This window comes from Ursus arctos, unplaced genomic scaffold (genome assembly GCF_023065955.2).
Source record: "Ursus arctos isolate Adak ecotype North America unplaced genomic scaffold, UrsArc2.0 scaffold_7, whole genome shotgun sequence".
Taxonomy (NCBI): domain Eukaryota; kingdom Metazoa; phylum Chordata; class Mammalia; order Carnivora; family Ursidae; genus Ursus; species Ursus arctos.
This window is the reverse complement of record NW_026623089.1, coordinates 18,801,165-18,813,921: the sequence shown is the minus strand read 5'-3', so window position 1 is coordinate 18,813,921 and position 12,757 is coordinate 18,801,165. Positions and strand designations below refer to the sequence as shown.

Sequence of the window (12,757 nt, the reverse complement as noted above, 5' to 3'; positions counted from 1 at the left end):
CCATTGGGAATGGAATGGACTGGGGACCCCTTCCTGGACTAAGGTGACTCGGTATTTTCTTACCTCTATTCATCTCCTTACTCAGGAGGACGGCAGCAGATCCATCATTATTTGTGTGAAAACATGGAAACATATTTGCTCCGGGGGCTGGGTTCAGCAAATACACAGCACATCCGTGTTAGGTCTGGTGAGTTCAGAGAGAGGATGCAGAAGCCAGCTAGATCCAGCATGGGAGAAACTTCCTCGGCAATCCCCCGGGGCTAGATCTTCTGTCCAGGACAACATGGCTTCATTATCTGGGGGTCAGGTCCTTCTCTACCTTACTGTCTGCATTTGTCTTTTCCTGTGATTCTGTGGTATTCAGCTACGCTTTCTTTAAATTCCTGCATCCAAAATGGCAGCCCTCCTTTCTGGCTAGGCTGTGCATACTTCAGTAGCAATTATTTCAGCTTATCTTGCTTCTCAAGCATCTCCTGTCCCCATCAGCACATTCTTTATCCTTGCCTTCTGTCTGCTCTGTCCCCGGTCCACGGCTAGGCAGAGCGAAGACCTCCGTCTTTCATTAGCTTCCTGGGCCATCCCTTCCTCAGCTTGCAGCCTGGAGGCCCTTCCTCAAGTCCCTCCTCTGGCAAGCTTCCAGACATGTCCAAAGACAAGAAAACAGGGAACTTGGACAATGTTGCTGTTTGAGCTACAGAAGCCTCTGGAACCTTAGCAACATGGACCCCTGGACCTTGGTCTGGAGGGTGGGGCTTGGGCCAGTTCCCTTGCAGCGTGCTCACCTGCACTTTTTCTGGAGCTATTAAAGGCAAAAAGACCAGCTAAACTTTTTTTTTTTTTTTTAATTCACCCACAACATTTTTTTTCTTGTTTTTTTCTTTACCCACAAACTTCCTGGTACAGAAGTTCTAATTTCTCACCACACAATTTCTTTCTTTTTATGATGGACATATTAAAAGAAAAAAGAAACCGAACTTTACACAGAAAATCGAGTGGTACTGCTCAACCGTTCAGGCGTAGCTGGGCTAGTAACTGTATGTTGGTAACTCCCAGCATGTTCAATTTTAAAAGCACCTGGGTAGCAGCTGGTAGGCTCTGTTAATGTTTTAAACTCCCCAAAGCAGAAAGCAGAGACTCTTCTGGTTCTTAGTACAGGGCTGATGCCAGAAACATGTAAAGATTCGTTTCTACCTTCTTCAGGCCCCCTTCACTTCAGCTCCCCTTCTGGAAGATCTGCTTTCTAGTGAGCTTGGATCCTGGAAAGACGGGTTAGCTGGGCACAGGCCTTGGGCTGTCCGTCGCACCAGGTGCTGGACGCTTCCTTGCGATGACGCAAGCCGTCGCTCTCAGAGCAGCGCAGGCCTGCGAGGGTTTGGAGAACCTCATGGTTTCATTGCTACCTTGTTTGGGAAGCTGAGACAAACTATATTGTAAAAAGCATTTCTGAAAGGTTTATGGTAAATCGGTAAGTCTTATGTTGTGTGTATTTTAGCAAAAAAAAATTTGAGAAGGCTTATAAGTAGAAGCTTTCATGCACATGGCCTCACTTAATTCTCTCAAGCTCCAATGGAGAAAAAGAAGACAGAATTTACAGATTATTAAACCAAGGCTCGGAGAGGTTAAGTGGCTTGTATTCACGAACTGACTAGGTCAGCTTCACTCCAGACCTTTGTCTTCCCACCTTCCCACAGCCTGCTGACCTGTAGTTTACACACACATGCACTCACTCACTCACTCACTCACTCACATTCAGTGCCTGCATTATCCCTTTGTTTTATTCTTATGAGGTTTCCCTTATTGGAAGAAATCAGTTTCTCTTCACCAGAGAGATTTGTCAGTGTGATCCCTGGCAGGAACTCCAGAGCCCTTTAAATTAGGAGGAAGTAGAGCAGAGTGATTAAGAACACAGGAGCAGGATTTCCTGGGTGTGAACCCTAGCTCCTCCACCTGCTGGCTGTGTGACTTTGGGCAAGTGACTTCACCTTGCTGAGCCTCAGATACCTCCCCATAAAGAGGAAATGCAAGTAGAAGTAAGAGGGGGATTAAATGAAGTGGTACCTGTCAGTCCCTTAAGCACACAGTAGGTCTGTAAGACGCCCGTGGTTCCTGTGGGCCTGATGCGGCTCACTTGGGGCCTCTGAGGATAGTGTTCTAGACCCTCAGAATTTGGACGGGGGTGTGGCTGGGAGGCTTACACACTTTGCTGATGCTTAGTATTGGGATGGCAGGAATGGTTACCAAGGTGATGAGGAGGGTGACTTGCTGTATAAAATAAAAGGGCTGGGAGGAAAGTTACTACCTTAGAACAAGTGTGGTCCCAGACCAGCAGCAGTAGCGTCACCTGGGAACTCGAGAGAATGCAAATTCTTGACCTTACTCCTCCAGACTTCTTGAATCGGAAACTCTGGGGGTGGATGTTAGCAGTGCTGTCCTTACCGTGCCCTCCCCCTCTGGGGGATGATACCTGCTGAAGTTTGAGCACCAAGCTTTAGAATTAAAGAGCCAGTGCCTTATTTCCTATCAGAAAAGTTTAGATGTACTTGTAGCCATTGGGGAAGAAATCTCAAGATCCGTTCACCTGGGCCAAGAAGAGAAAAGAAAGGAATCCATGGATATGGGGGCCCGGTTGTATTTCTAGTAGAGGCAGTGAGCACATCCCAGTCCTTTGTTTGCCTTGTGGTCAAATGTAGCGGCCGGAGTGTGGACCAGAGGAGCAGCGGGTGGCCGGGTGGCCAGGTGGCCGGGGCACCGCACCGAGCCTCCACCTCCCCTTCGCCCAGCACCAACAGGGGCCCAGGGTGAGAAGTCCTCTCTGCCTCTCGAGAGCTCGCATGCTCCCTCCTGATTGTACCACCGTCCTCCTTACACACCCTCTCTCTCGTCCTTGTTGCCCTGTGGGTCAGTGTAATCAGCAGTTGCTTGAATTCAAACCCCCTGCCTTCTCATCCTTGTTTCTCTAGGCTAGTCCACATGGTGACGCAGAACATCTCAAAGTAGTCACATTTTTCTGACCGCGTCGCCCACCCAGTTTGGCTGAATATCCCCATCTAGTGGCATTGGAGTCACCAGCGCGCCCACGAGTGTGGCCTCTAGCCGGTGGGATCCGCTCCTGTTACAGAACAGACATCACGCTGCTTCCTATGCAAGATGAAGACCCTCCCAACACAGGATGAGCGGGAATGGGGCAATGAAGGGAGGGGATGTTATTTACTCCTTCTATATCCTTCCAGCTTCTTCCTGCTTCCCTGAGGCCATGACTACACCCTGTCCTACGTTTGCGGGGTATCACGATCTTCGGCGGCCTCGTCTTGTTTTCTTCTTCTCTCAGTGTTCTTACCCCCAAATTTCTGGACAGAGACTTTTCTGAGATTTTCACTTCTGCTTTTTCAGGGCTGAATATTTATTTCATCCTTTCTTTTGTACTTTCTCCCTCTCTCAGAAAGCTTCTCTGTCCTTTTGCCCCCTCACCCCATTTCAGATATTCCCAGACTCCCCTGGGATGTGGAAGAATATGTTATGTTGAGCAAGTACGAGCAGGTACAGGCGTGGGCAGGCGGGCCAGACCCGCGCCTGGGAAGGGGTTAGCTCTGAGGTTATCTGGGCAGCGGGGCCAGTCTCAGCCGTCTGTGGGGTGGGTGAATCCCAAACCACTGAGAGTTGGTGTTGGGACTTAAAGCCTTGGGTATCCTCGGATTCTGGCTCATTCCAAATGAGTTGTTGGTGATCGGGGAGCACGTTGTTTTTTCAGGCTCACCAAAGCTGTAAAAATAGTGATAATAGCTCCTGTTTCTTGAGGGTCTGTTCTGTTCCAGCTGGATGCCTGGTTCTCAGACTTTAGCAGGGCATCAGAACCTGCAGACGGCTTGTTCAAACACAGATTGCTCCTAGCGTTTCTGACTCAGTAAGTCTGGTGTGAAGCCTCAGGAGTTTCAGTTCGTTCTATCAAGTTGTTGGGTGATGCCGATGCTCCTGGTCCAGGAACCCCTCTCCGAAAGCCCCTGCCATAGATCATCCGACAGCTGCTCAAGGGGGTCTCTTCATTCTCAGGATAACCCCGCAAACTAGGAATGATTACCCCATTTTACTGACAGGGAGGCAAAGGCTAGGAGAGACAACAGCTTGCTGCAAGTGATGCATAGCAAGAACCGAGCTGGGATTTGCACTCGGAGCCCTGGGAGCCACTGTCCATCACCAAGCCATGGTGTCCCTGAGATCTCACAGGTTGCGTGGGCTGAGAAGGTGTCCGGGTCCTCTTCCCGGCTTGTTGGGATGTGAGACTGGAGGAGCCATTAGCCCCATTAGCCATGGCCCCTCACTGTCTGGGGTCGGGCAGCAGTGGTTCCTCCAGCTGAGAGCTAGATTCACAGGCAAGTGCTCTGTCCTCTATCCCACATAACTTAATGCTCCTATTCAGGTATTTGTTGGGGGCATCTGGCTGGCTCAGTCAGTAAAGCGTGAGACTCTTGATCTCGGGGTTGTGGGTTCGGGCCCATGTTGGCTGTGAAGCCTACTTAAAAAAAAAGTTTGTTGGGATCCTCCTTTGAGAAGGACCCGTGTGGGACCTTGACACTACTCTTGGGGTGGGGGTGGGGGAGGGAGGCTGTGGCAGATAAATGTGTGGTGGGCATGAAACAGGCCACAACACCCCATGGCAGATCCTAATCCTGTTTGCTGTCACCCTTTCCGGCCGTGTCCCCAGGGTGCTAATGCCCGCAAGTTGCATCTCCTAGGCTCCCATTGGATCTGACCAATGCAAGGCATTATGGGAGACTGCAGGGGGAGGAAGGGAAACACCAGGGTATTTCTGCCTCTCCTTCTTCATGGCTGGTGGTGTCTTTGGCGGATTGTTTTCTCTTCCTCTGATTGGGTCCTGACTAGAGTGCCCATCCCTTGCCCCAAAACACAGGTAGTCACTCCTCTGTTCTAACCTAATGCATACTACTCTTTGTTATGGTATATTTGCACAAGCGGCTTTTCCAATAGCTGGGACCTCTCGAGAGTAGGCATCATATCTAATTCAGTCCCAAGTCCTTAGAGCCTCCCTGGTAGCTATGACTTGTGACATGCTCAGTTAATGTTTGATGAATGAAGGAAAGATGAGGTGTGGCAGAGTCTAAAAATGCATGAGGAAATTAGACTATGCAATAGTCAATATTTGTGCAACAGTCAAGATTCACCATGTGGACATATGGATGTATGCTGCCCCCACCCCCAATTTAAAATAGTAAACCTGACATGTATTGGCCAGAATGCAGATTTTTATTTTTTAAAAAATTTTTTTAAAGATTTTATTTTTAAGCAACCTCTACACACAACGCGGGCCTCGAACTCACCACCCTGAGATCAAGACTTGCATTCTCCACCGACTGAGCCAGCCAGGGACCCCTGGAATACAGATTTCTAAAGTCATAAATTTGAGAGTGTGCGTAAATACTGCTGTGTTACAAGCCACCCAGAATTTAGTGGCTTACAAGAACTCGTGATTCTGTGGGCTAGTCTTTGGGTTGGTTTTAGCTGGTCTTCCCTGGGCTCACTCATCGCTGTCTTTGGCAGTGGTTCGGCTTTGGCTGCCTGCTCCTGGATGGCCTCACTCCCTGGTCTAGGGCCTCAGGAGAAATGGCTGACACAGCTGGGCCTTTCTTTCTCCCTCCAGGTGAAGTCCCATCCTCAAGGAGGCTAGCCCGGGCTTGTTGGAAAGGCAGCAGTGTTCTGAGAGGGTGAGGAGGGAAACTCTAAGACCTCTTGACGTGAAGGCTTGGAAATTATGCAGCATCATTTCCTGTGTGTTCTGTTCCAAAGCAAGTCACTGACTCAGCCCAGATTCAAGAGATAGGGAAAGAGGCTCCACCTCTAAATGGGAGGGGCTTCAATATTTCACCAACCACACAGGAGTCTTAGTACAAAACATTCTTTATTAGAATGTTCAGTACAAATGTACCTTAAGTAGAGCCTCCTGGAGTAGATGTAAAAGTTGACTCAGTACTCAAGGCCCAGAAACAACGACCCATGATCACTGACTTTCTTAGTTCTTTGTATGACCACCAGATGGCGGCATTGCTCAGAGGACCTGGACCATATCAAGGCCCACCCCAAATTCCACCTGGAGATGCCCTTAAGGCAGAGGGGATCCAGGGGCACCGGGGTTCCTGGCTGGCTCAGTGAGGGGAGCGTGTGACTCTTGATCTCGAGGTTGTGAGTTCAAGCCCCATGTTGGGTGTAGAGATTACTTAGAAATAAAATCTTTGAAAGGCTGAGGGAATCCAGTGATTTTTGCCTCAGTGGATCAGGGCTGGACAGTGCTGACTCCAGAGGAGGACTGGGGTGAGGCCTGCAGTGGGCGTTCTCTGCCCCTCTGAAAGTGGAAACAGCCAACCTTCGTTATTCTCATAGAACTGTTTTGGGAACAAGGATTCAAGAAGCCTCTTCACCTCCTGGAATAAGATGCTGTAAATGCCATCCCACCACAGTGGACACAATCACAAAGAAACATTGTAATAAAGCCACCTTTGCCTGCTCAGGAACTGCCTATCAGAATCGTGTTGATTTCATTACAGTGTTGTAAATAATCCTATACCAGTGCTTTCTGTACCCTCTGCACCATTGTAGTCGTTTGTAAGCTTAGAAATGAGAGTGTATGCGAAAGCTGATGATGTCTGATTAAGATCTGTAGTCTAGTTCATCATGTTGTGCGGCCGGGCCTGGTTCTGATAAGGCGATACAGTTACATAAGAGTTCTGGGTCTGCACACATAATACTAGAGCAGCTGATCCGCTGTGCAGAGGAAAGTGCATTCCCTTCCCTCCTTCCCCTCTGGACTCAGAAACCTGCCATTCCAGGGCCTCCCCCCCCCCCCCCCCCACACTCAGGGCTCAGGCCTTTACTGAGCTCTTCTCATTTGGTGTCTCGGTGGTGTCTTCCATCACTTCTCTCTGGCTTGTAGGAAGGCACTTTTAATCCCCATTTAGTGGATAGGAAAACTACCCTTGGGGGTCAAGGGATTTGCCCAAGGTCATAAGTGGTGGACCCAAGGCTAACCTTGACTTTTAGCCTGGGTTTCCCTTGCTAGTTTCTAAATAGACTAAAAAGAGAAAAAAAAAATTCAAGTGAAGTAATAAAACTTGTTTTTAAGTTGACATGTTTAAACTCTAAGCCAATATGTCTCATGTTTTTATTTATTGGCTTGCTCTATTAAAATGCAACCTATAATATTCACACAGTGTTTGAAGTCGAGAAATGAAACTTTCTCTTATGAGCAACTGAATACAGTTGTGTTAACTTTTTTTTCCCGTCAGTGAGAAAACAATAGGTAGCAGTTGGCTTAGTAGTTCTGTGACAAAAAGGCATTTCCTGAGATTGAATCAATGCCAAAAAGAGACTCTGTTATGTTTTGCTGAGCAAAAGAACGTGGGAACTTCTCAGCCAAAATGCAAGTTAAAACTCTGAAAAATACAAACGGCATCCAGCATGCTTTTCAGCGTCCATCACACCAGTGAAGTCAGTAAGCCCCCTGGGAAGGCTCAGACAACAGGTCCTGGCCTCAGAGAGAATGCAGTCCAGCGGCGGGGACAAAGACCAGCCTATAAGAAGTCACCAGAGAGCAACACAGGGCATAGATGCTTTGGTGCCAGGCTGTGTACCATGGATGTTTCTGAAAACAAGGGCTACCAAGGCCTGGGTCACTCAGAGGAGGCATCAGGGGGAATGCACCGAGCTTGGGCTGGATGTAGAGATGTAGAGGGATAGCTCTCTGCTGACTCTTAAAATTGCAGTGAGAAACCAGGCTCTTAAAATCAGCACAGTGTTTGTTTTCAAGGACCATCCATGTTGTTTGGCCTCAGTTTTGCATTCTGAAAACCTCCTGTGTTAAAGGCACTGTGGGCTATATAACTAGAAGAATAAAATACAGTTCTTGATACAGAAAGGAGCACCCAAGTCCAGGGGCGAAAGGCATGTGGTGTTCTTGGATAAATGCAGGTGGTCCGTGGCTGATGAGCGAAGCCTGCAGGGAGACGGGGTGGGAGCTGAACCCAGCTCAGGACAGATGCCTTTCCGAGAAGTCTGGACGCAGTGACAAGTTGGAGCCATTGAGGGTTTTGCTCAGAGGAGTGAGGCGTGCCACCCCGTGAGTCAGGAAGCAGCGGGGTAGCACTCTGGAGCTTCATTTGGGGCTGGGAGTGATGCAAGGAGAATAAGAATCATTCCAGCAGAGGTGCTGACCGGGGCATCGGCAGTGGGAATAGCGCAGAGTGGCTGGATTTGCCTTTGCCATTCCTAGTGGAGACAGATTCAAAAGATTCAGGCTCTGCGTGGCTGTGGGGGCTGCGGGAGAGGAGGAGGTGTGGAAGGGCCCAGCGGGATCCAGTCCAGCCGTCCTGTTCAACCTCTCTCAGTTTTGCCTCGTTCCGCAGGGGGCTGGTTGTACCTGGAGAGGCTGCTACATCTTAAAGCCATGTTAACGACACTGTAAGGGAAGGCGTTGTGGGTCTCCCTGGCAGAGCCCAGCTCACAGCTTATCCCCACTCTTCTCAGCTTGCCCTGGTCCTTCACGCCATCCATTCAGGCGTTTTCAATCTCTAGCCTTCCTGCAAACTTCCTTCAGGCGCTTTGGACATTTCAGAGACTAAGCAGACTGTCCCTGCTGCGACAGTTCTTGAGGCCATCGTGCCTGTCCCCATTTTACAAAAGAGGTACTTAGAGATGGAGGGGTTGCCTGTGATGATATTGCAAGGAAGTGGGGGGCAGAGACTTGAACTCAGGTCCCTGCTTCAGAAGGAGCTCAATCTTCCCCCCATTGCCCATGCCTGCCCCGGCCTTTGCATTCCGTGCTGCTGAGGAAGGGGTCACTGCCTTTGGTCATTCTGATTTCACCCTAGATGTGCAGCACCCAGTTTTCCCTCTTTCTAGCAGTTCGCTCAGATGAGGCTGAGGAGGGTTGGGGTGGGGCCGCCGTCATCTCATCCCCTGACATTTGCATTCCTCCGCGTGCCCCAGGCAAGTGAGCTAAGGCTTGGGAAAATGACTCAGGAATGCTGCGGATGGCTCCATCGGTGGCAAAGGGAGCGGGAGCTTGAGCGAAAGAAGGAAGGACGGCCTGCAGTTCTGTTTCTCTCTTCCTCACCACCAGCGTTTTCTCGTCAGGACTGAATGCAGTTCCCGGTGGATTTGCGTGTGCAGCTCTGGGGGGCTAGGCTGGCCATGTTCCCAGGAATTGCGTTCTTGCTGAGAAGCCAGAAGGTGGGTGGCACCACTCCAGCTGAAACGTCTGAGCAGCCCCTCCTGCCCCTGGCATTGCTGCTCTGCACAAAGGAATCAGTCCTTTTGTTTCCGGAGAAGTCAGTGAGCCGTTCAGGGGCCAGTTAATCTCCAAAAAAATCCTCATTCACATGGGCTGGACAAGGAGGGAGAGGATAGTTTTCAGAGCGTAATCAAATTCCAAATCCCTGACAGAATTCACTTTTTAAAAACCAGCATCCTTCGTTTTCTTCATGAACTCGCAGAGCCATACTACATGAGCCATCGTCTCCCTAAGGTTAAGTATGTACACACACGTGCGCACGCGCGCACACACACACACACACACACACTTGAAGAGCACTCATCTTAGAACCACCTAGCCAAATGTTGCTGTAGCATCTAGCACATTTGCTTGGGTTAGAGAAGCAGGAAGTGTTAAAAGAAACACTGAGTAGTGGAGTGTAGAAATATACAAGCAATAAGCAAGCATTTATTGTGCATTTACTGTGTGACAGGCACTGTGCAACAGTGGATGGAAAGATGCATGAGATTTAGATTTAGGCCTTGCTCCAAAGGAGCTTAGGAGTTGGAATTTTTTAAAAAGATTTTATTTATTATTTGAGAGAGAGAGAGTGCATGAGCTGGGGCGGGGGGCGGGGAGAGAGGGAAAGGGAGAAGCAGACTCCCTCTGAGCAGGGAGCCTGACATGGGGCTCAGTCCCAGGAACCCTTGATCATGACCTGAGCTAAAGGCAAATGCTTAACTGACTAAGCCACCCAGGTGTCCCAGGAGCTTACTAGTTGGGAAGACGTCATCTGAGAACATGGAAAAAGGCAACTGCCGTCCTATGACCAATACCATGCTTACTAGGGAAACCTTAGAAGCATTCCCAATTAGAGTTAGAAATAAGAGTAAGGATACTAGATATCACCACTGCTGTTCAGTGTTGTGCTGGTGGACCTAGCCAATGCAATAAGATAAGAAAAATAAATGAAGCATGAGGATGGAAAATAAGAGACAGAGTTCTTGTTATATGAAGATTATATGATTATGTACCTTTAAAATTCAAGAATTTTCAAAAGTATTATATATAATGAAAGAGGTAAGCATAATCGCAGAGTATAGTATCAACATACAAAAAGCAATAGCATTTCTGTATAACAACAGTAACCTACAGGAAAAAGGATATTGTTCATAATAAAAACTAAACTTTATGGTACCTAGGAATAAATGAAATAAAACATAGATAAGGCTTTGATGAAGAAAATCATAAAACATTATCAGAGTATATAATAAATGGACAATGATATGTTCATAGATGGGACAACTTATTAGCATCTCATTTAAGACAATTCTGATCAATATTCCAATAGGATTTCTCTTAGAATTACACAAACCAATTCTGAAATTCATTTGGAAGAGTAAGGTACATAAATAGGTCTGATGCTTCTGGGAAAAAAAAGAGTTTTAAAGAACAAGGAGATCAATAAAACAGAGCAGAGAAACAGACCTAAGAATCCCCATGTACTTTTGGCATGGGTAGCCATGTATTATAAACCAGTGTGAAACACAGCTCTTCAGTGTCTCATGCCAAGAAAACTTGCTTTCTATACAAAAATATTAGATCCTTATCTCATAGTATACATAAAAATAAATTTCAGCTAGTCCTAAATGTGAAAAATCAAAACTTTGACGCTCTTAGAAGATAATCCAGGGGAATATCTTTATGATATTATGGGTTAAAAATAATTTTTTAGAAAAGACACCCCCCCAATTTTCAACAACTTAGAAGTGAAAAGGTTGATAAATTTGTGTTAAAGTACTATGGTTTATGGATGTATAGTATGAGATTATGGCTTAGAAGTATACACATAGATGTTGCCTCTGGACAGAATGGGAGGGAGGAGGAGATGTTTATTTTCCATGTCAAAATTGAGGAAATGTTAACCTTGGTTAATTCTGGGTAGTGGAAATATGACAGCTTGCTATATTTATCCGTATTTTTGTATTTAACTTTTTTTTCAAGAAAACACAACGAATGCTTGGTTCAGCAGCATGTATACTAAAAAAAGAAACCAAAAAGCAACTACCAACTCAGATCAGCATGCAGTGTGGAAGCTATAGCTGTATTAGCGAGATTGCCTGGCCCTAAAAGTCTGATTCTGGTCCTGGCGCTGCCATCACCAAGCTGTGTCCATGGGTGAGAACCTGCCCTCTCAGGGGCTTTTCACTCTAGAAAACAAGAGGATCGGACTGATCATTAGCTAAGGTCTCTCCCTTGGTGGCTCTCACATTTTCTCTTCTCTCCATGGGAGAGGTTACCAAGGCTGGAGGAGCAGAGAAGGAAGAATGCATGGGGAAGAGCCCTCTCATAAGCCTAAATTCTGTATGAGTGCACGGAAGTGATTATCATTACATTCAATTCATACTTGCCCGACCTCTTAGCTCATAGGAGCTGCCTGATGTCTGTGAAGCCCTAGACTTTTCTGTTTTCCTTGGCAGGGTGGATCTGGGTGCCCTGTAGTAATAAGTGTGCTCCTTACCAAGTGGCAGAGATTCCTAATTAGCCGGGACTGAGTAGGAGTGGCATGCTGCTGACGTTGGTGTACTTGCTTAATTGGTCTCCATTTTTCTCCATTATTGCTCTGGAGTCATAGTCTGAAAAAGAGCCAAGAAATACACCCTGTATGGTATGGTGTTGGGGGAGCGGGCATGGAGGGAAGATGTCAGGGGTGTCTAGGGAGATACCAGTGCTTTACTCAAGATGGTTGTCTGTGGGCTGGTGATTTAGAAACAGGAGCCTTGGAATCTTGCCTCCCCTATGGATCTGCAGACCTGTCTGAGTTTTCCCATTTGTGAAATGGGGTTGACCTGATGAGACCAGAGTGCTATAGGGAGTCATTTCCTTCTTGCCTGCAGACAGAGGGCTTTGAAAACAAAAAGAAGAGAGGGGTTGGTGGAGTTTTCCACTGAGTATTTGGAATTACAGCTGTCGCTGCCCTCAATTCAAGCAGGGAGTGCAACCAAGATCTTAGTCATCTTAAATAATGTGTGTGTGTGTGTGTGTGTACGGATTCTTCAAACTTTACATGATGTCCCCATAAAACCGATCTGGGTGCTGAATGATAAGAAAATCAGAGTTGAAAGGCAGGGAACCCTCTTTGCCAAAGGAATGAATTGTAAGAGACTAGACCGAGTATTTAATCTAAGAGGCAAGTGTAGCAGGATCCGATTGGGCATGTAGGCACACTTCCCGTCTGTTCACCTTGGCCTTCCCACAGCCTGTACTAAAGACAGTGACCTTCTGTCACAGCCTGTCTTGTATCTTATCCTCTCTCTTCTCTGTTTCTCCCTCTCTTCATTTCATTTGAACATCTCCCCTTTGCATCTTCTGTGTTCGTTCCCTGCAAGGTGGTTTGAGAAATAAGGGGCTTTCGGAGGCTCCATTCTGCGGTCACACCAGTGGTTTTTAGGATATGCCCTAAAATGAACCCACTAAGGCTCTCTGTGCCCTGAACCATTC

General features: G+C 47.5%; 1 protein-coding gene across 2 annotated transcripts in view; it reads left to right on the top strand.

Annotated features, from left to right (window-relative positions):
* Positions 1–12,757, top strand: part of RBM20 (RNA binding motif protein 20) — a 181,401-nt gene that overhangs the window by 88,012 nt on the left and 80,632 nt on the right. The window lies entirely within an intron of this gene.